The sequence below is a fragment of the Sycon ciliatum genome, chromosome 8, assembly GCF_964019385.1.
Source record: "Sycon ciliatum chromosome 8, ocSycCili1.1, whole genome shotgun sequence".
Lineage (NCBI taxonomy): Eukaryota > Metazoa > Porifera > Calcarea > Leucosolenida > Sycettidae > Sycon > Sycon ciliatum.
In genome coordinates, this window is record NC_088650.1 from 26,530,836 (window position 1) to 26,558,586 (window position 27,751).

Consider the following 27,751-nt stretch of genomic DNA (forward strand, 5'->3'; position numbering starts at 1 on the left):
GGCGTGTGGGAAGCTGAAGAACAGCCCATTCGTTGTCCGAAAATGCCTCCCTGCCAGTTACCGCAGGTATCAATACCGTGCGCATCATGTCATCCATCTGAGAGAGGCAATCGGCTGGAAAAGGTACTGTTCTGAGGAGGTAGGTCCACCGGCCGCGAAGACCATGTGTCAGGGCAGCATAGGCTGCATGCGGTTCCGTGCGCGCAACATCCGATAGTGCCTTTAGTTCCGCAATCCACTCGCCTACTCGCCGCCGCACATGCTCGGCAACAGCATCAGACTCGCCAATGTAGGAGCCTAGGTATTTCGTGGCGCCGGTCACGATACGTATGCCAGTACCAGCAAACATATAGACTAGTCAGGGAGCCGACCTTCAAAAAAGTGGCGCTCCAGGTCGGGCGAGATGGAGTACAAGATCTCTTCAGCAATGGGTTATGGGTCTATCAGAGAAGGGCTTTCGAGTTCTTGGCCATCCCAAAGCTGTGCACGGACATCGCGAGGACGCATTTTGTTCGACGATCAAATTCACAATTGTCAAGCATTTAGGCGCAAATGTTTTTCGTTCTCAGCCGACTTCTCGGTTTGAGAAGTAGGTGCGCACGCTCAAAATTCCAAATCAGTGACTATGCGCCTGTCCAGAAGATGACGACGCTGCAAGCTTACTTTCTCAAAGCGTGACATACATTTTCATTACGATTTTGACTTCGAAAGTGAGAATAGTATTGCCATCGTCAGGTCCACTAGTCACGAAGCATAGCGCTTCTGGACAAAAGCGCAACATAGAGTGTGTACCAGCAATAGTGCACAATAATACTCGCGCCTACTCCGGCAATTCTGCAACGCGTGCCAGCAAAGTTTCAAAAGTATATTTCCAGGTCTGACTGAGGTCGAGTCGAGCGAAGATTCCGGCAGAGTAGGCGAGATGTTGCTTGCTGACAAGTCGGCCTCCGCGTCGGCCTCCGCGTCCCTGAGTCCTGACTGCCAGTGCCACAGCTGTATGCACCAGTGACCAGTCACCGGACGTGCAAGATCATCATCACCCATGTCGGTACTCTGCCTGGCCTATTTATCTGCTGGTGGTGTCAACTCCGTTGCAGTTTGCCAGCTTGTTTGTTCCGGTACTCGTTCTTCACTGGTTCAGGTGAGCCCAGCTGCTTTTGCACAAAATACTTTGTGGATCCTGTGAGAGATCATGTAACTCGAAAACGAGACGTTGTTTGAAACAAAGGTAGAATGACAATCACTGCCAGTTCCACATGCACTTCTGACAGGAACTACGACAGACGTCTACGTGGCAGCACCAAAGGAGAGCATGGGATAGGCAACATAACAAGATAGAACATACATGCGCGCACGTGCATGTGTGCGAGCTTGTGTACACGCGCGCACGCCCACACACGCTTGCAAGCGTGTACTCACATGTGTGCGAGTGTGCATGAGTGCACACACACGCACACACATGTGACTCTCTGTTCGCACACACACACACATACATGTGTGCGAACATGCGCGCATTCATCACACACGCGTGCGCACATACACACAGGTGGATGCGCACATGCCAATGCTCACACACACACGCATACACGTGTACATGTGCACGCACACACACGCGTGCGCGCTTGCACGCACATACACACAGGTGGATGCGCACGTGAAAATGCTCACACACACATACACGCATACACATGTACATGTGCACGACACACACGCGCGCGCGCACACACAGGTGGATGCGCGCACATGCATGTGTGCGAGCTTGTGTACACGCGCGCACGCCCACACACGCGCGCAAGCGTGTACTCACATGTGTGCGAGTGTGCATGAGTGCACACACACGCACACACACACACACACACACATGTGACTCTCTGTTCGCACACACACACACATACATGTGTGCGAACATGCGCGCATTCAACACACACGCGTGCGCACATACACACAGGTGGATGCGCACATGCCAATGCTCACACACGCATACACGTGTACATGTGCACGCACACACACGCGTGCGCGCTTGCACGCACATACACACAGGTGGATGCGCACATGCAAATGCTCACACACACATACACGGATACACATGTACATGTGCACGACACACACGCGCGCGCACACACAGGTGGATGCGCACATGCAAATGCTCACACACACACGCGCATACACGTGTACATGTGCACGACACACGCGCGCGCGCGCGCACACACACACGTGGATGCGCACATGCAGATGCTCACACGCATACATACATATAAACACACACACTCATGCACGCGCGCGTCATTATCTACGAATCTCAGAAACATGCAACACGCGGCCAGAAGTTAATCATCACCAGTGAACTTGCTGTGATTGTGGTACCAACAACATGCTGTGCAAGAACGTCACCATCATCGGCTGCTCTGAGGTAGCATTCCAGAATGGCAATTTACAAAGCCGCTGTCTAGTGCCCTACTATCATCTCCACGGAGCAGCAGTCGGAACCCAGGAGATAACTGCTCGGCATAGCTGCAAACATCGCAAAGGTTACAGCACTGGATGCTTCTAGTGCAACGGGTCACCCCAACCCTGTACTATACTTGCTGGTGCATGTCCGAATGTGACAACCCAATCATTAGCGCCCATGTTCTGGACCGTCACTAACGCTTCCGCCCAGGGCCTTACTACGGGATTTTACGGTACTCATCGATGCAGGTCCGAATGTGGATACCCGCTCAGCAGCACTACACATGTGAGCAACAAGTGGACGTCGTTGGCAGCACAGAGCAGAGGATCGCAAACCGGATGAAGAATGGATACTGTTCTCCATGATGAAGGGATCAAAAACCGCTCAACACAGATATTGCGCTACATCGTCTTGCCTGGATGTATGCGGTGGTGCCGATGGCGGTGCCGATGCATATCGCGTCCATGACACTGTTTACATATCTGCATTCAGCCTTTGTTCACATAAATATGATGCACCGTAGCTGTAGTTTTAAAATGATTATATTCTACATGTTACCGCCACATTTACTGATTGCTTTTGCGGAAATTCCTAAAATTAATATACTACGTCTACTACTACTCAATTTACCACACAAAGGACTGAATGAAGTAGGGAAATAATCATCCCATGATCTTCTACAATGTGAATGCTTCCACGTACGCGCATGTCATTGTGCAGCATCCGAAACTTCAACAAAACAATGATTCAAAGAGACGTTATTCAAGATAAGTCATGCATTTCTACGTTCACTGGTATAATCAAAGATTCCGCAAGGCAGCTGCCATGGTGTGTACCTTACCACCTTTAACACACGTTGTCAGTCCGCTCATCGACTAGCATGAAATCGTTTGTAGCAGGAGTACTCTTGTTTGTAGTGAGGATCAATCTACAAAACACTATTGGTAAAAACAATCCAGAGTCACCTCGATGGAGACGGACAGTTCCTACGAGACCTGCCTGTCGACATCAGGGTCAAGTGACAAGTCATTTAGCCGTTACGCACGACAATCTCAGGAACACCAGTCATGTCCTCCTCCGACGAACCAGCTACTGTATGTTACTTCAGAACTCAGAACGACACAATTATACAAACAGAATGAAAAATGCTTCATCGACGGTGTGACTTTACGTTTCGCTTCGTGTTTCTTTGTGTTTCTCTTGAAAATCTAGCAAAATTGAGTCATTCGCATGAAAATGTCTGTTTACGTCAGCGAAACCCGCTGATTTTCCCCATTTTTCAAGCGCTGAATGGCGCAAAAACTGTGAAATCACGGCAACGAAATAGTGTTCGACGAGCGAACAAACCTCCTTGCACCGGCATTGGTGCACAGCTTCGGGACGGCCAAGTTCTCAAATCGTCCTCTAGAGACCCTTACCTACCTCTGTGCGAAGTTTCAAGTCCTCCCTCTGAAGTGGCATACCCCGAAAATAAAAAGCATCCTACAGATTTCAGCTCCCGGACTAGACACGTTGTCTACGTAGCTACGTAAGTTTCTACGTAAGATGCTCGGTACCTGGTCCTGGACCAGGGAGCTACTCCATGGCTCCTACCATCGCGCGGCCGGCTGGCCGCATGCGTGTGCATTGCAGACTTTTTGTTGTTGCCTTTTCGGATGTGCATGCACGAGGAACTTCCTTCTTTGGAACTGCTTCTTGCATGAGCTGTTTCGGATAGTTCGTCTCCTGGCCTGGCTTATTTCGTTTCGGCGCTGCTGAGACCTCCTTTCGCGGAATATTACTCAATGACAGGTGAGTTGACCAGTTCACTTTGATTCATTTGCTTGTGTTGACTCTTTCATTTACGAAAAGTGTGCTGATTTTGGGCGGAATGAAATAAATAATGGAAAAGCTGACAGGATCTCCTTTCTAAATTTAGCTTTTCCGCTGCCGAGGCCTCCTTTTACGGAATACTCAATGACAGGTGATCTCTGAGTTGACCAGTTTCCTTCGATTCATTTGCTTATGCTCACCCTTTCATTTACGGAAACGTGTGCTGATTTTATTCGGATTTAGACTCCATTTTTATCTCTTTGCCCTTGCCTACAGTGTGCGAAGAACGCGAGTTCACCTTCTTGACGGTAAGGCTTATGTTAGATGTGTTGTCGAAATACTCATATCCATTGCACATTAGTACGTTACAAGTAAGGCACTGGTCAGTGGCATACTATCGTTGGCAGTTCCCAATCTGGAGGGAAAGGTTCAAGGTCTCATTGACCGAGTTTGCCAAATAAATTCGCATATCAAGGAAAATCTCCATTGTGGAGAGGTTCAGTAACTTGTTTGCTTCATGCGAAACGAGCCAATGGGTGCAGTCTCGTGAAAATCTCGTACTTGTATGATTGCATTTGTTTACTCGAGTCTTGGCTTTTTGATTTGTGAGTACCGCCGAGATTGCACTGCCCCAAATAAAGTTTCGTGCCGCCAATGCAAGAATTACGATCTGCAATCTGTTTGTAGTACCTGTAGTACCTGCAAGAATGTGCAGTCCGTGTATCGTACTTTCTCTGTTGCTGTTTCAGTTGCTGTCATGTTGCTAAAGAAAGGTTCAGTAGAGAGGTTCTGCAAAACGAAAATTCGAACGAAGTTTCGCGACAGTCCTTGCGAAAGTGTGTACGAATTTTTGCACGAACTTTGCGTTCTGCACATTTTCGTAGTTTGCGCGGGCCAAGTGCACGTAGGTCATGATCCGATCTCACGAAATTCCTACGACAGTTCATATCGTGTTCCCTGCAAGTTTCGCTTCCAAAGTTGCGAAAGTTCGTGCGAAGTTTCGCACCTCCTGTTGTAGAGGGAAAGTTTGTACGCATTTTCGTTTTGCAGAACCTCTCTAGTGACTCTTTTGTTTGATACGAGACGAGTCAATGAGTCGGTGTGGCTTAGAATCTTTCGCTGTAGAATAAATCTATTCGTATGTCTATTTGAGAAATAATTGTATTCAGTGGTTATAAAATAGGTTAAGACAAACTCACAGAATAAATACCATCGGTCCCTTGGTGTTCGTCCTAAAGAGGTTCGACTGGATATCATCAAGAGTCCATAACCCCCCAGAGTGTGCAACTCGTGATCCTTCTCAGCACAAATCAGTGCCGCAACGAAATCCAAACTTCATACGTCATGTAGTGAGTAGCTATGACGAAATGGGAAGTTTGGCCCGGACCTACTTCGCCCGTTTGCCCAATTTGGGGTCTTTCTTTACGAATCCACGGTCAGGTATTGTACGTAACACGCCTGGAAAGGCTCAAGTACACAAAGAATTATTTTAGAGTTGTCGAACAGTTTTCTCTTTTGAGTGTCTCTCCGATAAGAGAAGAACAATGGCCACTGTTGAACCTAAAGCAAAGCGCTCCCCATTGTCGCCGGAGTGCAGTGTCTCTGTGGACGATATTCGTCAGTTTTTGTTCGATCTGGGCTCCTCATTTTCTTCTCTCGATTGTCGAGTGTTGGAAATTGTTAATTCTTCCAGCACCTGGATAGAGATTTATTGCTCGAAGTCTGTGCTTCTCACATGCAATGGAACACCCGTCAATTTGAACCGTCTGGTTGTGAACCCAGCAGGAACATTCACTGCAGGTTGAAGCACATCTACTTCGAAATCGATCGGGTCTTCATGCCGTGTGCCAAGAGCTATTTCCATCAAATCTTGTAAATCTATATCCATGCCTATTCTTGCTATCCCGGAGTCACGAACTCTCCCAATACAAGCTTTTCAGACAACGAGCAGAGAAACTCTCTTCAAATAAAAAAATTCTGTGACTGTGAAATCAAAGCCGTTCTGCTGACACTGCATGCAGCATAGCCCGTGCGCGTGCAGCAAACGTTTTACGTGACACTTCCGTGGCTTGCTTCAAAGCAACCTTCAACTAAGTTACTTGGAACCCCCGCCGGATGTACCAGATATGCACATGGGGATATGGCCCCATCCGCCCATGCTTGCCCGGGGACCGGATGACGCAATGTTTGGATTTCGTTGCGCCAGACCCCAACCTGGAGTTGCACACTCTGGGGGGTTATGGACTCTTGATATCATTCATACTCACCAAAAGATGTGTAAGATTTTATTATCATGGAGTGCCTTGTTTATCTCTCAGTATCAGTACCTCCAACCATAGCCTTGACCCTTTTATCCTCAGGATCAGTGTAGTTGTTGGAACGAGGTGTCGGACTCAGCAATGTATTTGTTTACATTTTAATACATGTTTATTGTTCCTCCTTTGCTGTGTTTGAAGAAGGGCTGAGGCTTCCTGCAGCTTCATCTGTGAAAAGAATTCGGGTGGACACACCCATTCCCATAGCGCTGTGTTGTTTTAGAAAATCGTGGACTAACAGTTTGAAGTCATTGAACTACTTCCAAAAGTTGTATCGACATCAACAGGATTACGATTTCAGTGCAATATGATGGTGGATGACCTTATCACGATAACCCATGATTATAAACCAATATAAACACAGAATCAACAAAAACATCTGCGACACGCACCTGGCGCATGGCTACATTTCTCAAACGAATCTGATCGAGGGTGGGGAAATCTGAAATATCTGAAAGGCACGACTCATGCATAACCTTCCTAGGGGGCTCCCGTAAGAAGACCATAGATCTGTGGGAAACACCCTAGTAAAAAAAAAAAAAAATTCACGGTTCGCGTGAGACTCGGCTGGAAGCCGGGCTTTCCGCATCCGTAGGAACGCCACCACCCTTCAAGGATCAAGGCGCAGCCAAGGGCGCGTTTGGTTGGTACGAACTAGAACAGGATTCACTAGAACAGCGCGTTTGGTTGGGACTGCACCTGTTCTGGGTCGGCCAGAACATGTTCTGCTTGCTCCGGCCTCGAGGCCGGAGCAGACCGAGCAGTTTCACTTTTTCACAGTGAAACCTGGCGGGAACATCGATTTTGGTCCCAGATGATCACGTGCATACGCTTTTGGGTTGGATTCGTCGTACCGTACAAAGTGACCATGGTGACCCATACACATTTTTGAAGAATGCACCATTTTGGCACATTTTCTCACAAAAATGTGCTCTGTTTCTGGAGTACCGTTTGGTTGGCATGAGGCTGCTCCATGTGCACCAGCTGTTCGATCCTGTTCTAGATCGTACCAACCAAACGCACCCCTAGTAAAATAAAAGTAAATAATAATAATAAGACAAATGAAATTCTGCAACAGCAACATGCACAGAGTGAACTCCGTATAAAAAAGTATAACCACCACTACTCACATGTTCACCTGCAGGAGAACATGCATTATCATGCCAGTGCCATTTTCTGCCAGAAAAGGCTTGCACATCAATGCGTATAATACGGTATTGATATGATCAAGAGTCCATAACCCCCCAGAGTGTGCAACTCGTGATCCTTCTCAGCACAAATCAGTGCCGCAACGAAATCCAAACTTCATACGTCATGTAGTGAGTAGCGGATGTACCAGATATGCACATGGCCCCATCCGCCCATGCTTGACTATGGACCGGATGACGCAATGTTTGGATTTCGTTGCGCCAGACCCCAGCCTCAGTTGCACACTCTGGGGGGTTATGGACTCTTGATATGATCAAGAGTGCATAAACCTCTTGATATGATGTGAAGGCCATCATTTACATAATTATTGATACCGGCAAGAGTACATAACCCCGGGGTTATGTACTCTTGATATAGGGCATTCCATTGATTGGTGACAGAAAAAACAAAAGAAATTATAGCAATAAAAACTGCTTTATGGCAGTTTTCTAAAAAAGGTTATTGTGTTCTAGTCCATGGACCCCGTCCAAAAAGTAAGAAATTACCGAAATGTGATAGCTGAAAATTAAAATTTCACACAAAACCTCACAATAATCACACACAGAATTAAAAGCTACATGTAGAAGACCTTTTCCCCTCGTGATCCTCTTTCCTATGCATGCATGTTGCCAATTGTTGGTGCAGTACAAGTTAAAGTTGAAAGCAGCATTTCAAGTGTTGTGATTATTGTGAGGTTTTGGGTGAAATTTTAATTTTCAGCTATCACATTTCGGTAATTTCTTACTTTTTGGACGGGGTCCATGGACTAGAACACAATAACCTTTTTTAGAAAACTGCCATAAAGCAGTTTTTATTGCTATAATATTGTAGGCTTCCTCCTCCTGCTCGGGCTTCACGAGAAGAAGCGTTTTCTCCGGGTTGGTGTTGTATCCGTACAGCTTGCCTTGTTCCTCAACGCTGTCCCACCATCCACGGAGACGAGTCAACTGCCCACCCGCACCAGAATCATCTGCATACCACGTTTGCCGTACGGTAGGATGCACAACCTGCAGTGCCTGGACTAGAGGGAGCGTCGCTAAAGCGTAGAAGACCATGGACAACGGGTCACCTTGCGTAGTGCCCTCGTCGGACGAAATCTCACCACCACCTGCAACAAAGAGTCGAGCCGGGGTGTTATACGAATTTTTCAGTATTGTCGCAATAGGTGGACATAGGTATTGTACATTGTGCAAAGCTGCTTGTCTGTTCAAGCAGTTGAAGGCATTACGTGCGTCTACCAAAAGAACAGCCTCGCAAGACTCATCATCATAAAGGCGTTGCATGGCATGAACAGCAGCTTCGATGCCCGCAGGAAGACCCGAGCACTTCTGTATGAAACCGCACGCTTCTTGAACATCTTACTTGGAAGCTTTTGTTTGGCCCACAGGGCGCTAGGGCGTCCACCGGAGTGACGTCTTCTCAATCACCCCAGTTCAAATGCCTGGAGTCATACTTTAGCCTAGGTATGGAAGGTAGCACAACAGATACATGTATATGCAAGAATGCAGCATCGGAATGGCTGCCCCAGGGAATAATATACTAGTAGGGCCTGGCGCAGGTTGGGACTGTTGATGTTGTAGTTAGTGCTGAAACGAGTACTCTATAAGCTATCGAGCGAGTACTGTCACTATCGAGTCGAGTATCGAGTACTCTATAAGTATAAGCAATCATGCGCATATATGTCAGTACCACATACCCATTTTTTGCACACCATTTACGCAATTCAATAACCTTCAATAAACACAAATTTTCATTGCAAAGCCACATGGACGAAGGATGTGTATGTCGCTATCAAGTTTTTTATTTATTTATTTATCGAGTCCTTTTTTGATATCGAGTCGAGTACTCAACGAGCGGGTACTCGAGTACTCGGCGTACTCGTTTCAGCACTAGTTGTAGTTGTTCATTCTATTTTAATTCGCAGTGGCCAAACCGTCGGCGAGCAGAGCCTGAGCTGAGGTGCTCAACAACAAGGAAGTGAAGGAAAGTCAAGGAGTACGACGGGAAATCCACAAGATTAATGGAGGAAGGGTCGGGGATTGAATGGAATGGACGATGGGAGCACTGATACAGAGGGGCATGCGTTTCAATGGTAGCAAAACACTTCAGAGCTCCCAACGGTACGTGAATGATCGCCTCATCATTGACCGGGACACTGATTGCGCATCGTTATCTATTAGAGCACGACATCACGAACTTCTTATGTCACTGCTTCACAGGCGATCATTAAAATCTAGCACCCCCGGAGGATGCACCTTTGCTGCAACGGACCGGCCTTGTTCCAATGTTATACTGTCTACGAACATAGCAGATACTCAAGGCCTTCTTGTTCTGGTGTTTTGGAAGAAGTATCTAATACTTGCCAGTGATCCTGATCATGAATTTCTCAACAACCCTGCAGGACTATCAGCATCGCCAGAATCCCGTTCAGTATGATGTTCGTGCCTCGAGCACCGTTCGCAAAGCACAAACTCGAACCCCACCCCGCAGTATTTGTACCTCCGTTGACGTGCTCAGCTCACCAGTACAACACCAGCACATCTAGGAGAAATCGAGAATCGAATATTACGTGCAGGTCTCTGCCCTTTACTTTCTCCGCTCTGTTGCTCACACATGCTATGAGAGCATTGACAGTTGCGAGAATGCGGAAAACTGCCACCATTCTTTGTGTACTGTTGGTAGTGATGGTGGTTGATGCAAGGGCCACTACATCCAGCGATGTTAGTACCTCCGCAGTATCAAACCAGTCCAATGATTGTATGCAAGCCTTCTTCCAACAGGCTGGAGTACGCAGTTCACATGTCACTCAGTACGTTGCTAATTTCCGACAAAATGGCGTCGGACCAGAGGTTCTGTTTGACTTGAGGTTTGTGGACTTGGCCAAGACACGTTTAGCATTACGTATGCAGGTGATACGTTCGGCATCCATACTTGTATCACTGGTCGAGGTCGGTGTGTGGTGCAGCCTTTCTGCCATAACGAGGGGACTTGTGTCTATAGTGAAGTCACACGTCAACACCATTGCAAGTGCAAGCACAAGTATACCGGACCAAGATGTTCCAAGAAAGTCGAGAATCCCGTGGAGGAGCTGAGACGGAAGGTAAAACAAATGTCTGTTGTGCTAGCCAATGTTGGTGTGTCGTATACCCGCTGGGGAAGGAACTCCTGTAATTCCTCTTCGGGAGCAGAACTTGTTTATCCTGGACAAATGGCTGGATCGTTGTACACACACACTGGAGGTGGATCCAATTACATCTGTTTACCACTGAATCCACAGTATGACAAATACAGGAGTGGAGCTCAGGGCCACAGTTACCTTTATGGTACCGAGTTGGAAACCGGTGGTTATTTTTCACCGTTTGGCAGTCTTCAAGATCAGAACCCTTCCTGTGCTGTATGTCACGTGGCGGGAAGATCATCCCAGATCATGATTCCTGGTCACATGACCTGTCCGCCATCATGGAGTCGGGAATACCATGGTTACCTGATGAGCGGGAGCCATGGTCAAAAGGGCCGCACGGAGTATATCTGTGTTGATGGCAATCCTGATGTGTTGCGCGGCCAGAGCGCGGACACGAATGGAGCTCTCCTGTACCCTGTCGAGGTCCACTGCGGCCATGGATTGGACTGTCCACCATTCGACAACAGCAAGGAATTGACATGTGTGGTTTGTTCCAGATAATTGGTAATGTCGAAAGTTCGTCAAAAATTTGGCAATCGCCGTACAGGAATCTAGCTAACACCCTCCCTAGCTATTAGTCTTCCTGTACAATGTACATGTACATGACTGATTGTACTTAGTGGCAAAGTGTGCATGCGACTAGACAGGGGGGTATGCGACTAGAGAGGTAACAAACTACATGTACTAACAACAGCTGTTTGCTTGTTCGCAAAATGCTCAAAACACACTTAGTAGTCTAGAGGCACTGGCACTCCCATATTCCATTTCCAAACATGCAGCTAGTTACTTCACGATCCTTTATCTTGGCTCTTGTTGTGTTCACCAAAGTACAGTCACACCTTTGTCGATTGCCGCTTCTCCACGGGGCCCGTCTAACACCCTGTTACGTGTGCCATAGGAGTATTACGAGGAATGCTCCGTTCTATCTCACGAATCATCTTTTGTTAGCTCATGCAAGTCTGCATACATGTACTACTGATGTTGCATCGTTAACCCATATACTAGTACCCACTTTCAGGTGTACCAGTAGCATTTGTATTTTTGTGTTGTAGTTTATTGCTATACTTGGGTATTCCGAACAGACCCTAAGGTCTTCTAACAGGGTGCCCAGGGTGGTGTGAAGTATATTGCATACAGTGCAGCTGCTTATCTCGTTAGTGTTCCACCAAGTGTTTCAATACACTGTACATGTACTGTACTGTATAACCTGGCTGACATTATCAAAAAATATTGAAAGACATCAGAATATCTTTCCAGGTACTATTATAGTTTCTAAGTAGCCATCTTCTTCATGAAAGCACATGGATTCCGTACAACTGCATGCTCTATAAATTACTGGTACGGAAAATTCATAAATATATTTGTATCAGGAATCATTCAATTGCTCGGCGTAAAATAAGGGTTAACAACAGCAACAAGGACATGAACAGCAGCATAGACCTCCACAACAGCAACAATTTTATTATTATTATTATTATTATTTTAATAACGAAGGTACGTGTTGGGTCGTAAGTATCCACGCAAACACACATCCAGTCAAAATAAGGCACTTGTCAAAGTATCCGAACGTTTTCGGTCCCTTCTCATCAAGGATTATACAGGGAATGGCTCAAGTTGGAAAGACTACAACTTATAATAATAATTATAGCGTAAAGATATGAGATAACAACACTCGTGACAAGGTGGAAAATTATCAAGTTCAGCACGACACAAAACTCGAAGGAAATAATACATGTAATAGTGACAAGAACATAGTGAACAAATTAAGTTACATTGTTAACACCTCGACGAGGAGTAACACCAAACAATTGTAGCGACAACACATTTTCTTTCTGTACGCAAAGTTCAGGATCTAACTTACGGAAGTACAAAGCTTCTAACACAGCCAGATGCAACGCACATCTACCACGTGACAATATTGAGAACACATTATCACTGTACAACTCACGACAATTGGTACGGGCTGACAGATGTTGCTTGATGGACGAAGTGCGATTCTTAGCTCCGTTGGGTGTTGTCTCCTCCAATGTCCCGGTCATCTCGCCTCTTCGCGGCATCACCACTATCCGTCTCTTTGCTTTTCCGCGGCCTTCCACGTTTTCTGACACTAGCCGTTGTGTGCGCGATGCCCAGTGTCCTTTCAGCTACGTCTCCTCCATTGCGGATTTCTATTGATCTTCTTACTCCAACTTGTCCGGTGTTCGATATTGAGGTTCGTTTTCGCGGTCTACCACGTTTTCGAATATTGACTGTTGTTGTCACTTCCGTTGTCGTTGTACGTGCGTCCTCACCAGTCCGTATTTTATATATTTGTTTTGTTTTGTTTTATATATTTGTTCACTATGTTCTTGTCACTATTATTATTTCCTTCGAGTTTTGTGTCGTGCTGAACTTGATAATTTTCCACCTTGTCACGAGTGTTGTTATCTCATATCTTTACGCTATAATTATTATTATAAGTTGTAGTCTTTCCAACTTGAGCCATTCCCTGTATAATCCTTGATGAGAAGGGACCGAAAACGTTCGGATACTTTGACAAGTGCCTTATTTTGACTGGATGTGTGTTTGCGTGGATACTTACGACCCAACACGTACCTTCGTTATTAAAGTATTATCCGCCTCCGACTTCTTGTGAAATTATTATTATTATTATTATTATTATTATTATGAAATGACCCAAAGGCAATGTGCCTATCGAGGGGTTCATTTGATTGAAAGAACAGTAGATGTAGATGTATGTACAAAGAGAAGTAGGGATTGATGAGGAGAGAAATGGGGAAAATCAACTGCAAGGTGGCGGAATTCCGTTGATTGCATAAGCATAGTCAGCTGTAAATTTCCTGAGGGCAGCTTTGAACTTATAGAGCGAGGCTTCCGATGTTAGACTGGGGGTAAACAGTTCCATAGAAAAGCAGTTCGGAACATGAAGAGAGACTTAGACAATGATTTAAATTTGGGAAGAATGATTTTATTTGGTCGTCGCTCACTATTCGTAATCTTGAAATGGAAATCAGCAAGGTAATCACGATGATGGAAAACATATCTGTGAAAAGTAGTGAGACTGATGATTTGACGACGATAGGCTAGTGACTCTAGGGAGCATTTAGAATTTAAGACAGATTTGGAAGAAGTGTAATCAAATGCATTTTTTTTCTTTTTCAGTAGAGCTCTAGCAAACCTTGCCTGTAATTGATCAAGAGTGGTCATGGGTTTCTTATTAGATCCAAACGACCACACCGTACAGCTATATTCGATCACAGGTCTTACGAACCCTTTGTACAGTATGATCATTGCCGAAGGCGCAATGACAGCAGCACCACCAACAACAAGAGCAGCAGCATGTGATAAGGAAACTCCTCCTCGGCCTCCAGACTGGTACTGAAGTAATTTGTAATTTTTTTATTATTTGAGGATTCCCCAAAGGCTTTCGCCTATCGAGGGGGTTTCAAAGCTTTCCATAATAACAATCTGTAAAAGAAGTGATGAGCAATAGGCGAGCAAAGAAAGAGATAGAGACATAGTCTAGGGCAGAGCTCTGCGCTTGAACATAATGATTGTAATAAGCGTGCAGAACTGGGATAATACATGTAAATGATGTAAAGTGTGCCAGAGATAAGCTAAGTACATGCGAAAGAGATGCACACTTTCGCAATCTTTCAACATCTCTGTTGTGTAAAATGGGAGCTTCTGCTGGATACCATGGACTACTTTGACGTTGAGTTTCAGTAGCAGCGCGAGACATGTTTTACGATAACAGCATGTCAAAAGGCGAAGGACACACTCTATACTGTAGAAAACAGTTTTCCTGACCGCAACCAGAACCCTATTGGTACAGTCTCGGTTGCATACATGCACCATGTACATGTACCTTACGTTAATTTAACTTTAACATATGTTTTCACGATGACAGCATGAACATTAATTTTATTCAGAACAAGGCCAACTTGCATGTACTTCGAAGTACAAAATTAATTTAATTTACCTTACGCGTAGCACATTTTCCTCTTTACACTACTGCCCTGAACTCCAAACCTGGAATTGTCATAGGCGGAATTTTTGGTATGCAGATGTACTAACATTCAGTTACAATGTAACTGTTTGTTTAAAGCCACCCCGCCATTTCAGATCAGTTTGTCGGGCATAAACACATTATGCGCCTGAAGACCAGAGTTCCTTCACCACCAGGTGCACGACACACCAACATTGGCTAGCACAGAAGGCTTCATTCTCAGTTCCTCCACGGGCAGAACAGGCTTCCAACTTGGATCAAAGTTATGAAATAATTATGATAATGGGGAAGGTGAGCGCACTCAAGACGAAAACAAATAAACATCACAAGGAACTAAAAATGTTAGCTTCAAGGGACATTGTGGTGAAGAGAGATGAAGGACAACGCCACGGGACTGCCATGCCTCATGGCATTAGTTCTTCGTCTCTTGTGACCAGTAAGATCACCTTGTCAAAGCTAACATTCTAAGTTCGCTGTGATATTTAGCTTGTTTTCGTCTTAAGTGAGCTTACCTACCCCTTTCTCATTCATTATTATCTCATACATTCGAACCTGCCAATGGAAGGTTGTTGTTTTGCGCATACGAAACGTGATTGAGCTTAACAGCAGGTCGTTGAATGTCGGCACCACTTTAGTCAGCATTGTGCTAACTGTTGTACCTTCTGACTTCACAATATCTTGCTTGTAGTGTTGGACAAACTACGCAAACATAATCATTCCCGAAACTATGCAGAAGACGTTACTTAAGAGAGCATGTCTGAGAAAACCAGAACATATGTGCAAGTCGATCTCTCAGATTTCGCTCAAATTTGGCAGGTAGGTTTGCTTTGGGGTGTAGATCGACATTCCAAAGCCCGCGCAAAATCTTTTGAAGGGAACTATGAAATTGGAATACCCCTCAATATTGGCCCAATATTGGCACGATTTATGGGTCTACAAACGAGCCACGGCACAGCGTACAAGAACAAGCTACGAACAAAACTCCATCAAGCCATCATTACCTCACCTTAGAAGAGTTCTTGGGGCAGCACCACTTAGCCACGCCAGCATCCCAGAAGACGAGGGAAATCATCCCTTGACGCCACAAATGATCGTCTTGAAAATAGCCAAATTACAAGCGCTGATAAAACAGCGAGCTACGTCCTCAATTAGCAAACACTATACACCGGCAGATAGTAGAACACCTCTTCTAGCACTGAGGACATGTCCCCCATCATCCTTTTGGGGTTTTCTTGAAATAAACAATTTTGAATTTTTCCACTCGACCTTTCTGAAATACGTCCAAACTCATACCTGCGCAGGAAAGCTCGCCCCTCCGCGACGTCTAGTCAGCAATTTCTACTCCAACACCACTCCCAACGCTGCAGAACAAAGTGTATTGTTGACTCTGACAAGGAAAAGCAGCGGTGATCACTTGTCACTCCAAACGACAAGCTTCTCCTTGCGCCACCAACATTTTTCGTTGCAACAGTTGATGCAAAAGTGACTGAATTTTTGCGTGTAGTTTTTGGATTTTACTGCAAGAGGAATGATGAAATCACGTGCCTCGGGACACAAGAATGCCAGGTCTCGTAGATCACGGTTCAGCAGTTGTTCCGAGTCACCTAGATCAAGCGCTCCTGCACTTACATGGATCACCCGTTGATCTAGATCGGATCAAGTGCATCTTGATGTCCAGCTCAAGAGCACGCATGTCGTGTTGTAGGCCTTCCAGCTGGGACTTTCCCTCAACATGCAGCACAGAGACTATGGCGCGGCGAGTAGGGTCAAATCACGTTGTTCATGACGTAAGAAATCTGCCCTGTGGGCGCGCCACATACTTCATGCAACCAGTGTTGGCCGCGCGCTTGTCAACTCCAAGCGACCTTGATGGCATGGACCACGCTCATTCCTTGCTGTTGCAGATCTACGTGGATCATCAGCATGTAAACCAGCCGTAGTTCCTGTTGAACCATGTTCGGGATGAGCGAGGTTAGTGTGAAAAAATGCATCCCTGTTCTTACTGCAAGAGGAAATATCTCCAAGAATTCTTGCCAATGCAATACAGCTAGCGTTATAACGATAGTTTCTGCATGTTCTGAGCAGAGCATGCAAGAAATATAATGCATCTTACCTCCTCCCTCATGGTCCGTTTCGAATAGCGCCTCAGGAACGATCGTGATCGTGTGCATTGTGTCGTGTACCAGAAAGCATTATTCTACGTCACGATCCACGTGATTTCTTCATTCCTCTTGCAGTAAAATCCAAAAACTACACGCAAATATTCAGTCACTTTTGCATCAACAGTTGCAACGAAAAATGTTGGTGGTGCAAGAAGAAGCTTGTCGTTTGGAGTGACAAGTGATCACCGCTGCTTTTCCTTGTCAGAGTCAACAATACACTTTGTTCTGCAGCGTTGGGAGTGGTGTTGGAGTAGAAATTGCTGACTAGACGTCGCGGAGGGGCGAGCTTTCCTGCGCAGGTATGAGTTTGGACGTATTTCAGAATGGTCGAGTGGAAAAATTCAAAATTGTTTATTTCAAGAAAACCCCAAAAGGATGATGGGGGACATGTCCTCAGTGCTAGAAGAGGTGTTCTACTATCTGCCGGTGTATAGTGTTTGCTAATTGAGGACGTAGCTCGCTGTTTTATCAGCGCTTGTAATTTGGCTATTTTCAAGACGATCATTTGTGGCGTCAAGGGATGATTGCCCTCGTCTTCTGGGATGCTGGCGTGGCTAAGTAGTGCTGCCCCAAGAACTCTTCTAAGGTGAGGTAATGATGGCTTGATGGAGTTTTGTTCGTAGCTTGTTCTTGCACGCTGTGCCGTGGCTCGTTTGTTGACCCATAAATCGTGCCAATATTGGGCCGATATTGAGGGGTATTCCAATTTCATAGTTCCCTTCAAAAGATTTTGTGCGGGCTTTGGAATGTCGATCTACACACCAAAGCAAACCTACCTGCAAAATTTGAGCGAAATCTGAGAGATCGACTTGCACATATGTTCTGGTTTTCTCAGACATGCTCTCTTAAGTAACGTCTGGCGCTAGCCAGGGTCCACACAGCTTTAATTTGGTGTTTGTTTGTTTGTTTGTTTGTTTGTTTGTGTCACGGCTGGAGCTATCCCGTATCTGTCCCGTATATGTCCCGTATCTGTGACTACAAAGGCTGTACAGGATTGTACATAACAGCCAGGGAGTCGTCAAATACCGGGAGTGGAAACGAGATGCGCGAGCGTGATCCATGCTCGCCTCGCGCTGGAGCACGCCGATTTTTTTCAAATAATCTTTTTTGTGCCACATTCACCAATTCCGCGGGATTTTCAAAATGTCAAAATTTATTTTGGTTCTTCCTGCAAGCGGAGCAGTTTAGACGTCTCGACCATACATAAGCCTTCTCGTCAGATTTCCGCTTCCCTTTTGTAGTATTATCACTCTTCGTCGTGGATTCGTCGGCAGTGCATGGTCATGCTGGACAGGGAGATATCGGTAGCCATTTTACGGCTGATGTTTTAGGAACTTGGGCGAGAGGTGAGTAAAAACCAAGCTTTATCGAGTGAATACTTCTATCACTGAATAGCTTTGTTTTGGTTTGTTACACATGCATGCTGCATGTACAGAGCATTCGATTTATCAACCTGCAGTCAAGTACAGACCCAGGGAAGCTTCTCTTTTACTTGCCCAATGATCGTGCATAAAATTTTATGTGAAACTCGTAAAATGAAAATCAGAAATGCAATGGTAGATTTAAGAAACTATGTGATGGTCAGGAATCAGGATACACATGGCATTCTCTACCTGGATGAATACTTGTGACAATTTTAATATAGAAATACTGCGCTGTTTTCCGTGTGCGTTTTGTCCAGACCTGGAGACCACATCAGCTGTGTTTTCAAGTTTAATTTGCGGTACAGTAGTGGCAAGAAAGCCGTCCATCATGCCAGCATCATCCGCAGGAGCACCCCAGCCCACCGCCATAGTCAACTGCACTGCAGAGACACCTAAAATATACCATGGTGGTTGGTGTGTTGTTGCGGTGAGAAGAGAACTGGAAGCTAGCAGAAAGCCTGAGTTAACTAGCCTCAAGCCGGTGTTGGCGACTTTCGGCCATGAAATTCTGGCCAACATGTCTCCGAATCTACCAAACTTTGAAAAGATAATTGAATCTAAGACACATGAGCATCCACCGTGTGTGTGCATGCACAGTGTGGGCATGTCAGTATGTGTGTGTGTGTGTGTGTGTGTGTGCTGCCAAAGATGGCTCTCTCGTCGTGCCGATTGAATATGGTCCCTAATCTCTTGGCAGACTACCGACTTTCTGCCGTCGCTTCCATGTTGTCGGTCCCGCAAGGGGACAGGTGACCGTAATGGCAATGTTTACCAGGACCAGGTGTGTGTGTGTGTGTGTGCATGCATGCATTCCAGTGTGTGTGTATGTGTGTGAATGTGCGTGCATGCGCAGTTCGTGCATGCCGTGTGTGTGCATATGCAGTTTGTGCATGCCAATGAGTGCGTGCGCACCCGTATATTGGTGCGTGCATGTACGCATGCGTAACTGCTGACACCCAAAGTTGGCAAAGAGAAGCGAGACAGAAAGAGAGGGATTTAGAACAGTTTAATTCGGTGTGCATTGTCAATTCTGTGATACTCGCCACAATCGGCCAAATCTGTAATTGGATTCTCAGTGTTGGTGGTGCATATACGTTGTCATGCTTCCTCTTGACATGAGACATACTGAAAGCGGTGATGTTCTCTTACACTGAAGAAGAAAATAAGAGAAATTCCTTGACTTTATAATAATGTGGTCGTCATTAAAAAACAATAATGTTTTAGAAACAAAGGGTCCCTCAAAAAGTCAGTGGCATATCATCTTACACCGAGAAAATTCACAGGTAGCACCTATATGGAAAGGACAATGGTTACGAGAAGTTTTTTCGTGGGTCGAACCAAGTGGCTTTGATTACTGAGGCTGAGCTATTTTCCTCGATAAATTACATCAAAAGTCACGTTACTATCCGCGCGTGAATCGGGCCTCCAGTCATACATCGCAACACTGCGATAACGCCTACCGATAAATTAGGTGTCCTCCTACTAGTAAACGAGCAGACCACTGCAAATATCTCTGTATACACGTTCTGATGGACGCTTTCTCCCAAAAAATACTCAAGGCTACTCTAAATTGCATTTGACGACGCTGAGGTACTCAAGGCACTGCAAAAATTTTGCGCGAGGCGAGCATGGATAATCAAGATTAACGGCGTTTCCACTCCCGGTATTTGACGACTCCCTGATAACAGCTGTCCACAATATTTGCGGGCTCCTGTATCTGTCCCGTACCGTACCAATATTCGTCGTATTATGTATACGACTCCCTGATGTAGAGGAAGATTTGGAAAAAAATAGGGAGACGAAGAGGAAATTAAATTAGAATAGACGCCGATTAGGTCATAGGATGCGTCAGCATAAACATACTTTGGAAGAGAGATCCCGTCGTCTCCAAAAGAAGCGTGAACGATCGATTCAGTGCCGGTCACAGGAATCGTCGGAAGAGAGATCCCGTCGACTCCAGAACGCCCGTGATCGGTAGAGTCCGGCGGTACCAGGCAACGTCAGGACAGACATCCCTTTGAGTCCAGAACGCCCGTGATCGGCAGAGTCTAAGCCGATCCCAGGAAACGTCAGGACAGACATCTCGTCGAGTCCAGAACGCCCGTGATCGGCAGAGTCAGCGCCGGTCCCAGTAAACGTCAGGACAGACATCCCGTCGACGCGCAGAAAAACTAAATCTGCAGCCTCTTTTGCCGTCGAACAGGATACGTTTTTATATAGGAGACTGTAAATTTATGTAATGTCCAAATTTCGACGTGAGCAGCAGGTCACTCGCGTTGATTTTTCGACGTGCGAGCCAAATAACGCGAGCTAAACTTTCGCGTCGCAGACATCCCGTCGACGCGCAGAAAAACTAAATCTGCAGCCTCTTTTGCCGTCGGACAGGATACGTATTTTAGGAGACTGTAAAGTTATGTGATGTGCTCCACAGGCAACCATGCATTCGGCGTCGTCATTGGCTCAACAGGTCAATGCACATGTATTACTACAAAAAGGCCAGAAAATCCGATCACTGTATTAAAATCAACTAATGTTCGCTGGCGATTTAATTTCGCTGATTTCGCCGCTTGGTACCAACCGGCCAAAGTAAATCGCAGGCCAACGTTTGTCATATAGGCAAATGATGCATGATTGAGCAATGGATGCATGTGAGAGCAAAAATACCGATCGATTTCAAATTTGACGTGAAACTGCGCGTCACGTCGGAAATAACGTGCATCTTAACCTCTCTAATAGAGAGGTTTCTATTTCTCATCGGCCAAAATTTGTTGATTTACAATATAAGGAGATAAAAAGAAAAGAAGGAGCAAAACAAAAGTAGATGATTATTAGAGAAATAACAATCCGCAATAAATTCTGCAAATACTTTTGCCTAACTCATAAGCAAACCGATTGAAACGTTTTTGCAATACAGTGATGTGGCCAATCAACGAAAAAGACATTCCCATCAGTTCTTATAACATGTACGATGAGCTAGGCAAAAATGCATAAAAGCATAGCGCAGGGCCCTGAGCTTCCAAGCTCTCTCGTTAATTATAACATTTTTTAAATTTTAGAATTGCGATCAACAGAACGAGCTGAACCGACATTTCACAAAGGCTTTTATTGTATTAAAAAAAACGAGTGGATACGAAGGCAGTGAAGAACATGGAAGAAAGAAAAAATGTGATATGGAGAAAATGATGAACAAAAAATCGTACTTCGAACTAGTTTTCGCACAACACTCCTCAGGAAGCTACGTTGTACATTATCCCACGTAGCGCACAACTGGAGCGTCCCACGCGGGGAAGACCCCGTAAACAACCACTACCTCCGCCAACACAGGACCTAGCGTCCCACTCGGCAAGTCCACCATTGGCTCCCGTGGCCATGACCAAGTCACTCCTTCCACCAGCGGAGGTGGATGTGGCTTTGGCGACGCCACGTGTGCTGCATGCAGACACGTTTGCGTCATCATCGCTTGCTGCATCACCGGCAGAGACGACAACAATACCTACCTCAATATCAACGAGACCCAGAAGAACAACTGCGAATTACACCATGACCTATTTCAGTACGGAAGTACAGAGCCAACGGAATGCACAACAGGAGCGTGAGACGAGGGATGGGAGGAGACGGGACCTGATTGCTCCAAGGCAGGACGTCGTTGAGGAGGATTCGGCCAGTGAGTCCAGTGAGTCCGGTGAGTGTGAGAGCGAGAATGATTGTGTGAGTAAGAGTGGGTGCGAGCGTGTGTTTTCTAGTAGGAAGTCATCAGTGTATAAGCATCTTGTATCTCGTCCTGATTGCTGCAAGGCGTATTCTGATTCTTCTTTTTCTGTTTTGTGCCGTGCTCGTCATGGTTATAAGTTGCAGTTGAGTGTGTTAGAAGCTGTTTGTCAACGTATTCATAAGCCTAATCTGTGTGTCCAGAAGGACAGCATTATTCGTTTGAAATTGTTCTAGTAGCCGCTTGTTCTGTCTGTTTGGCCCAGGTTGGCCATGGTGTCATCTTGTGTCACAGTATACTAGTAGTCTTTACTAGTTCGTTTTAAAGTGCTTTCGCAGTTTTTCCTGTTATTACCTTAGTGCTAGGATTATCATTTTCATAGGTGTTGTTTCTTCTCACTCCATTTCTCTTTATTAGTATCTTTCTGGATTGTTTTTCATTAGTACAACGTAGCTTCCTGAGGAGTGTTGTGCGAAAACTAGTTCGAAGTACGATTTTTTGTTCATCATTTTCTCCATATCACATTTTTTCTTTCTTCCATGTTCTTCACTGCCTTCGTATCCACTCGTTTTTTTAATACAATAAAAGCCTTTGTGAAATGTCGGTTCAGCTCGTTCTGTTGATCGCAATTCTAAAACTATTGTCGCCTCGACGCCTATTTACATATTTTTTTAAATGGTTGATAAATATGGTGGTAAAGACACACCTGGCAATATGGCGGTAAACACACGCCTGCCCACACACGCTCTCTAGGCTGCAAAGTTCTGGCACAGAGCTCTCCTTCTCACCACCACCACCATCAGTTCGCGCCTGGCGCCTAGATAAAATTTAAAAGAAAGGAACCAAAATATTATAAAATTATTAAAATCCTTGGCTCTCCATCCGGATATCCGAAGTCGGCGAAATGCTTAGTACAAGCATTGTCATTGTAGTCGGAGAAAGGACACTCACCCACTGTGGTCATTCGCTGAAAACATCGAAGTGTGCGCTTGTTGAGCATTGTTCCAGCATGGGCACGGTTTTGTACCAGTCCACGGCAACAGAACATCGTAGCGGCAGACATCATCAACCAAAGCGTCGCAGAGGGTGCCGACATGTCATCGTTCATCGGACTTGGCACACTGATTCCTTTACAAAAACCAAAAAAACCTAGAGGACCCGTGACTAGCCTGCGTCCCATTGTCCTCCTGAACACCATCCGAAAAGTTTTCTCCCTTGTAGTGCTCTGCCGAATCGCAAAGGACGTTGCTCGTTATGTTGGTCCAACTCAATCTGGCTTCAGACAAGGCCGAAGTACAACAGATGTGGTATGGGCACACAGCGATGGATTGCGGCCAAGGCGACTCGATGCAACTGGGAATGCCACATGCTGGGGATTGACATGTCCCGTGCGTTCGACACGATCGATCGCACCAAACTGTTAGACGTCATGGCATTAGTGACTGGCCCCGATGAAGTGCGCATGATCCAGCACCTACTGTTCCACACACAAATATCAGTGAAAGTAGGAAAGGCAACTGCCAATCCGTTTCTCAGCACCATCGGCACCCCCCAGGGAGATGGCTTGAGCCCTGTTCTTTTTATTTGTTACCTGGAGGCAGCACTACGCCAAGTGAGAGCAAACCTTCCCGAACGCCCTTTCGCCGACCGTCACATACCCGGAGAAACAGGTTACGCCGATGATGTGACATTGTACTCAACCAGTGAGGAGTGGCTGAAGCGAAGCCTCCCCATCATTAGCGCAGAACTCGGGGATTGGTCCCTTACAGTAAACGAGACCAAGACCGAATTCTTGCATCTGACATCAACTTCAGACTCCTGGCGGTCCAGCAGGCAGCTAGGGTCCCTCATTGGCGACAGTGAGGACCTGGAGCGGAGGAAAGACCTCGCTTCGAGTGCATACGGCAGGATGTATAGCCTCTGGCTGAGGCGTGGGAAGGTCAGTGAGCAGAGGCGCATCCGCCTGTATAATGCCCTGGTTCTGCCCGTTATTTTGTATAACTGCGGCGCATGGGGGCTCACGGCAGCACAAGCAGAATCGCTTAACGTTTTCCACCGGAAGCAGCTCCGACGGCTCATTGGCATAGTCTACCCAGCCAGGATATCAAATACTGAGCTGTATGAGAGGTGCAACACGGAACCACTATCTGACATCGTGGACAGGAGAAGATGGCAGCTAACCGGCCATATTCTCCGTATGGACAGGGATGCGCCGCCATGGATCGCGCTGACGGGCTATTTTGCGGGAGATACCAAGGCTGGGCGTGGACGTCCAAGGACATCCATTGCGACGCGCATCACAAGCGACTTACAGAGGAGGAACATCGACTTGAAGCGCAGCAGTCAGCTGGGGAATGTGAGGGCCATCGCTCTGGACAAGCCTACATGGAGAAATCTGGCCGACAATCCATGATCTGGCGTCACAGGTCATCAGTGCGCCGTGTTAATAATTACCTTGATAATGGAATTTGATCATAGGAGATAGGACAGAAGCGGAACGTATAATTATACCCACATAATTATATTATTACGCGTGCTGTGGTATTATTATTATTACGGCAACAGAATGTCACCACAGTCATGTGCAATGATTATGTACAAATACTAAGTACATTATAGCAATAAAAACTGCTTTATGGCAGTTTTCTAAAAACAGTTATTGTGTTCTAGTCCATGGACCCCGTCTAAAAAGTAAGAAATTAACGAAATGTGATAGCTGAAAATTAAAATTTCACACAAAACCTCACAATAATCACAACACTTGAAATGCTGCTTTCAACACTAAACTTGTACTGCACCGACAATTGGCAACATGCATGCATAGGAAAGAGGATCACGAGGGGAAAAGGTCTTCTACATGTAGCTTTTCATTCAGTGTGTGATTATTGTGAGGTTTTGTGTGAAATTTTAATTTTCAGCTATCACATTTCGTTAATTTCTTACTTTTTAGACGGGGTCCATGGACTAGAACACAATAACTGTTTTTAGAAAACTGCCATAAAGCAGTTTTTATTGCTATAATTTCTTTTGTTTTTTTTCTGTCACCAATCAATGGAATGCTCTTTATTGCATGTCACGTGAGGGTTGCCTGTACTACAGCCAATGAGCGCTCTTGCTCAGCGGTCTGTATTTCTCGGTATTGCAAGTTATTGCCCGCTCAGTTACATGTACGCGCATGCGGACTGTCATTCTTGTACTTTGTGGTTCGTGATCAGATCAAGTTAGTTGCTACAGTTCGGAGTTTCAAATTTGAAACACAAAACAGCAACTAACTTGATCTGACTACAAACTACAAAGCAAGAGAATGACAGACCACACGCGCGCGCATGTAACTGAGCTGACAATAACTTACTTGTTCCAGCCACCTGAACCAGCCGCCTCAGCAGGTGAATGCAACCTTGACATCGATATCGATGCGTTGATGAGCAGCCGACGAACTTGACGAACTGAATGCGTTTGTGGAGCCCATCCCAGTTTCAGTTCCTGTTCCTACACGCAGTGCTCAATCACGAACAACAACACCATCGATATCGTAAAGAAATAGAGAATTTCAAAACCACAGACGACGTTTACCACTGAACAAGTGTGTCGGGAGATAGAGAAAGTCGGAAAGGTTTCTCTCCATTTTCTGGAATGTTTGGGTCAAGCATGCAATAAATGATTCACTGCGCCTCGTACGCACTCGTACATGGGCAATACCGGCTGATACATGACCTCACGGCTGGCGCCGTTCGGTCATGTATCAGCCGGTATTGCCCTTGTACATGTACTCGTTTGTACTCGTGCAGTAAATCATACGTATCAATATGTAAATGATGGCCTTCACATCATTTCAATAGCAGGGAGCCCTACACATACGTGTAGGGCTCCCTGATCAATACCGTATTATACGCATTGATGTGCAAGCCTTTTCTTGCAGGAAATGGCACTAGCATAAATGATAATACATGTTCTTCTGCGGGGAAACATGTGAGTAGTGGTGGTGATACTTTTTTTTATACGGAGGTCATTCTGAGCATGTTGCTGTTGCAGAATTTCATGACTCTGTTATAAAATTGTCTTGCCTTTCAGATATTTCAGATTTCCCCACCCTCGATCAGATTTATTTGAGAAATGTAGCCATGCGCCAGGTGCGTGTCGCAGATGTTTTTGTTGATTCTGCGTTTATAATGGTTTATAATCATGGGTTATTGTGATAAGGTCATCCGGCATCATATTGCACTGAAATCGTAATCCTGTTGATGTCGATACAACTTTTGGAAATAGTTCAATGACTTCAAACTGCTAGTCCACGATTTTCTAAAACAACACAGCAAAGGAGGAACAATAAACATGTATTAAAATGTAATTTGAAACTCGGGTGTTGAGCCATAAATAAATATAGAAAGTTACAGTGATGGAGAGTTACTTTCAACTCGTATCCATATGTCTATTTCCTTTCTACATTAAAATGTAAACAAATACATTGCTGAGTCTGACACCTCGTTCCAACAACTACACTGATCCTGAGGATAAAAGGGGCAAAGCTATGGTTGGAGGTACTGAGAGATAAACAAGGCACTCTATGATAATAAAATCTTACACATCTTTTGGTGAGTATGAATGATATCCAGTCGAACCTCTTTAGAACGAACACCAAGGGGCCGATGGTATTTATTCTGTGAGTTTGTCTTAACCTATTTTATAACCAGTGAATACAATTATTTCTCCAATAGACATACGAATAGATTTCTTCTACAGCGAAAGATTCTAAGCCACACCGACTCATTGACTCGTCTTGTATGAAACAAATGAGTCACTAGAGAGGCTCTGCAAAACGAAAATGCGTACAAACTTTCGCTCTACATCATGAAGTGCGAAGCTTCGCACGAACTTTCGCAACTTTGGACGCGAAACTTGCAGGGAAAGCGAAATGAACTGTCGTAGGAAATTTCGTGAGATCGGGTCATGGCGTACGTGCACTTGGCCCGCGCAAACTACGAAAATGTGCAGAACGCAAAGTTCGTGCAAAAATTTGTACACACTTCCGCAAGGACTGTCGCGAAACTTCGTTCGAATTTTCATTTTGCAGAACCTCTCTACTGAACATATCTTTAGCAACATGACGGCAACTGAAACAGCAACAGAGAAAGTATGATACATGTACTGCACATTCTTGCAGGTACTACAGGTACTACAAACAGATTGCAGATCGTAATTCTTGCTTTGGTGGCACGAAACTTTATTTGGGGCAGTGCAATCTCGGCGGTACTCACAAATCAAACAGCCCAGACCCGAGTAAGGCCCTCTTCAGACTAGGTACAAAACAGCCTATAAGTCACATTTACATAGAAGTTTCCAAGACAACAACAAGAATCTGGCGGGAAGCCTAAAAAGCTGCCCAATCCTTTCAGGCAGGGTGCCAACCCTTGTACAAGGCAACTTTCCTGCATTTATCGTACTTTCACCAGGCTGTTGTACGAACTTTGTACCCGGGTACGACTGTCCGCTGCTTTCACACAT

The 27,751-nt window shown here is 45.5% G+C and overlaps 2 long non-coding RNA genes across 2 annotated transcripts; both read left to right on the plus strand.

Annotated features, from left to right (window-relative positions):
- The first annotated feature begins 3,961 nt into the window (after window positions 1-3,961).
- Window positions 3,962-9,650, plus strand: LOC135823391 (uncharacterized). The gene is made up of 3 exons (XR_010554691.1): window positions 3,962-4,240; window positions 4,538-4,569; window positions 8,664-9,650. It is a non-coding gene; the product is annotated as an uncharacterized LOC135823391 (long non-coding RNA).
- An 8,480-nt stretch (window positions 9,651-18,130) lies between these two features.
- Window positions 18,131-19,103, plus strand: LOC135823393 (uncharacterized). Its single transcript, XR_010554692.1, has 2 exons — window positions 18,131-18,462; window positions 18,798-19,103. It is a non-coding gene; the product is annotated as an uncharacterized LOC135823393 (long non-coding RNA).
- Window positions 19,104-27,751: the final 8,648 nt, after the last annotated feature.